The sequence below is a fragment of the Apium graveolens genome, chromosome 5, assembly GCF_009905375.1.
Source record: "Apium graveolens cultivar Ventura chromosome 5, ASM990537v1, whole genome shotgun sequence".
NCBI lineage: Eukaryota > Viridiplantae > Streptophyta > Magnoliopsida > Apiales > Apiaceae > Apium > Apium graveolens.
In genome coordinates, this window is record NC_133651.1 from 248,358,651 (window position 1) to 248,362,912 (window position 4,262).

The following is a 4,262-nucleotide window of genomic DNA, read 5'->3' on the forward strand; positions in this document are numbered from 1 at the left end:
TTTGTGGATGTCTGGTAGTATGGTATTCGTACAACGAAAGTTGACGAGTATCAGTTTCATGTTATCTGAGTAGTGTCATCACCATTACATGCTATGGTTAAGAATGAAAAGGATATTCAATGAATTACTTAATGAAGTTAGAATCCCATATTTGTGTCATATATTATTCAACTCTATTTAATCTCTTTAGTTAATGTTCTCTAGTAATTCTCAATATTAATCGTAGTATAATCAAAACCCATTTTGTTATTCGTCTTAGCATTAAATAATAGCCATATCATTGTTGCATAAGTACATAAATCATATAGTTAATTTAACCAGTCTTTGTGGGAACGAACCAGAAATAATTATATATTACTTTCCATCACATATACTTGCGTGTATTATTAACGCGTGCTTAGCGTATAACAAAATTTTGGCCCCGCTGTCGGGGACTCGGTGTTAACTTTTAGTTTATGTGCTCGTCATCAGTGATCGTTAAAGTTCATTGACTCGGACATTGTTACTTACCTACTATTTTCCCTGTCGTGTTTCAGGTACCCTAGAGAGCGTGTATGCATACGCGTTCGCGGGCTCGTAAGAGAACTTTGGATCAAAACGAGAAAGAAGCTGTAGTGATTCGAAGGGAAGTTTTTGAGGATGAAGGGAAAGTAGAAGAAGAGAAAGTCGAGGAACCAGCTTTAGTAGTGATGGGAGATCAAGCAGAAATTCCTAAGGTTATGATGGACTAATCTCAGCTTAAGATCAATGATATTCAGTCGAGCATCATCAGACCAGCCATCTCGGCTAACACCTTTGAGATCAAGTCGAGCATGATTCAGATGATACATAACTTAGTTCAGTTTGGGGGTTTTCCTACAGAAGACCCCAACATGCATATCAAGGATTTCATCGAGATCTGCGACACTTTCAAGTTCAATGGGGTGACTGAAGATGCTATCAAGCTGCGACTTTTCCCATTTTCTCTGAGGGATAAGGCAAAGTGCTGGTTACATTCTCTACCACCAGGGTCTATCACCACATGGGAGGATCTTGCTCAAAAGTTTCTCACTAAATTCTTTCCTATGGCAAAGACTGTTATAATCAGGAATGCTCTTACTCAAATTACACAGCAAACTGGAGAATCTTTGTGTGAGGCTTGGGATCGATATAAGGAGATGCTAAGGAAGTGCCTACACCATGGCATGCCTGACTCGATGATTATAAACTGTTTCTACAATGGACTGGGTGCTACTTCTAGACCCTTGCTCGATGCAGCATCATGAGGAGCCTTGTGGGCTAAGAGCTACAATGAAGCTTATGAATTGATCGAACTGATGGATGCTAATGGATACCAGAATCTGTTGGTGAGACTGCGTAGCTGTATGAACAGTTACATGATAACTCAACACGAGAACAACACAAGAACATGACATGTTAATAATACTACGACTACACAAGAAATCAGGATGAATGAAGATAAGGAGAATACAAAGAATCAAAAGATTAGAAGAAGTCTTGAAGTCTGTTTACAGGTCACTGAAAGAAGTTCATTAATATTTTCATGCCTTAGTGAAGAATAAAGGTTAAAGACTTTCAGGGTTTTAGAAATGATGAAGATTCAGTGTATAAAGTGCTACCAGAAAATTTCAGTGTATTGACATTGATTTAAGATAGACAGTGTTTGAAGCATAGGAATCTGAAGAACTGAAGACATGGTATAAACAGAGGTTAAAAAAGACAGTTGCAGTCTTGAAGTTATACTCACTGACGGGAGCTCATTTTTATGTTCAAGTGTCGGTAAGAACAGTGAATGAAGTGTTCAAGATTGTAGTAGCAATGAAGACGTTGTTTAAAGTACCAGAAAGGATTCCAGTAAAAGTACAGTTGTTTATTGACAGTCAATGTTGGAAGCAATGGATATTCAATGAATCTGTATCAACTCAGAAATACAAGATAAATTGAATTAGGTTCTCTCAATGCTAGTTGTTTGTGAAGCACACCAGTGCACCAAACATTAGTATACAAGAATGGATTTTAATTCAATAACATAAGAAGGTGTTGATACAGTGAAGAATGGAAAAACAGAAGCAAAATATTCTAAGGCAAAAGACTCTTCACTCTGATCGCCATAGAAATGTAAGTATGGTCGCCATAGGGCTCCAGTGGTCGCCATAGAGCTCCAGTGGTCGCCATAGGGCTCTAGTGGTCACCATAGGGCTCCAGTGTTCGCCATAGGGCTCCAGTGGTCGCCATAGAGCTTCAGTGGTCGCCATAGAGCTCCAGTGGTAGCCATAGAGCTCAAGTGGTCACCATAGAGCTCAATTGGTCGCCATAGAGCTCAATTGCTCGCCATAGAGCCATACAAATGCTGGTCACCATAGAAGAAAATCCAAAGGATACTCTAGTCGCCATAGAATACTTGGTTGATTTTCCAGTAAATTATACAGTAAAAATTCAAGGATATTTGTGGACACAAAGCTACCACCTGTCCAAATGAATTGAAAGTCTACACAAAGAAGCATAATATATAACAATCAAAATTATTATTGTTAAGAAGTTCTGTTCATCTTCTCTCTCGAGAGGTGATGAAAACAAGAAACCAAGAGAATACAGAGAAGCTTAGCACATTGATATCCATTTAACTTCTCACTGGAGTAACGTTATAATGCCCGATTTAACTCTTGTATGTTCATAAGGGCATTATAATCGTTACCCGGTAAATAAATCCTTAGACAAACAAAAGCTATATCATTGTATATGATTTAATTTGTAAATCTTTGTAGAAGCTAGGAACTTTGTTGTTCTTAGATTGTAGCCGGTTAATTTATTTACAGGAGTGTAGCAACACCCCTTGCGGATTTATATATGAATATAAACTTCCCCGAATATCTTGTGTTCCTTATTTTTATCGTTCCAAACACTATTACTCTCAAGATCACTAAACCACTAACTGAGCACTAAATCTATATCCGCTAAAGATTCGAAAGAATTTTTAATTTAAGTGATTATCGATTCAACCCCCCCTTCTACGATAATTCGGGACCTAACAATTGGTATCAGAGCTTGTTGATCGATATACAGATTAGATCCGGTGTGTCAGCCCAAAAAATCAAGTTCTCATATTTTCAGATTTTTTAATTTTCAAAAATTATCAACACTTGAGATTTTTGAATTTTAAATAATTTGGACTTAGCCATAATTTTTATTTCTGACTTATTTATTTTTCCATAAAATTTAAAAATAATAAATTTAAATTTTTCTTAAATAATAATTTAAATTTTATCTAATTTTTAAGAAAATTCAAAATTCTTGAAAATTATATTTTATGTAAATATTTATTTTTGACTAATTTATTTTCTAAGAAAATTAGAAATATTGAAAATTTAAATTTCTCTTAAATATTAAATTAAGGGTACTCAAGGATTGGTAGACTCAGGATTCCTCCGGGTTTTGAAAGTGAATTTTAATCTTTCGAAGAAAACGAAGACCATGTGCTATTCAGACGGAAAATTTCCGTATACGAAAATTGAAGATAATGGTTTTCTTACTCCGATGGAACTGATTTCAAGACCTACAGACGAAAATTGTGGAACTTCCTCAAAGGCTTACTCCATAGGATATCACTGGGTTTTCATACGCAGGAAATGAATGAAATTTCTACGAGTACAGTTTTTCTTGAAGATTTTAAAGACAACTCTATGATTCCAGATTATATAGTCACATACTGGTTTGTACCAATGCTATATCTATCCGGGAATCAATGAGATCATACATGCAGGAATTATGGAGGTCAAAGAGAATAGTGGTGATAAACAAACATCTCAGTTACATGCAGTATAGTTGGAACCTCAGGACAGAATGTAAGAGTTACTGATAGCTTAATCAAAGGAAGCTCAGCTAGAATTACTTGAGGGACTGGTCGTCATTGCAGTATTTCACTTGTCAGGGAAGTTTAGTCACATCAGATTCACAAGGAGTACATAAGCTATATCCAAAGATCAAGCCTATCGATTCTGAAGCAGAGATTCTTACAGATTCAGTTTAAGAGGTGGTTACAGACTGAGGTTGGGACATAAACAAGATTTGATAGCTACAGGTTTGACAAACAATATGTGTCAAGTAACTATCAGGGGTTTTCCTACAATAGAACAAGAAGCTTGACAAACAAGGATGAGTAGGGATTCAGTTGAAGAGTTAAGACAAAGATGGAATGTTGTAACACCCCCAGATCCGGGGTCGGGGATCCGGGTCGTCACGGTCTTTCTTTCCACAATATCACT

At 36.4% G+C, this 4,262-nt stretch overlaps 1 non-coding gene across 1 annotated transcript; it reads right to left on the bottom strand.

Annotated features, from left to right (window-relative positions):
• Positions 1 to 1,079: 1,079 nt before the first annotated feature.
• On the bottom strand, positions 1,080 to 1,186 carry LOC141663043 (small nucleolar RNA R71). Its single transcript, XR_012551130.1, has one exon. It is a non-coding gene; the product is annotated as a small nucleolar RNA R71 (small nucleolar RNA).
• Positions 1,187 to 4,262: the final 3,076 nt, after the last annotated feature.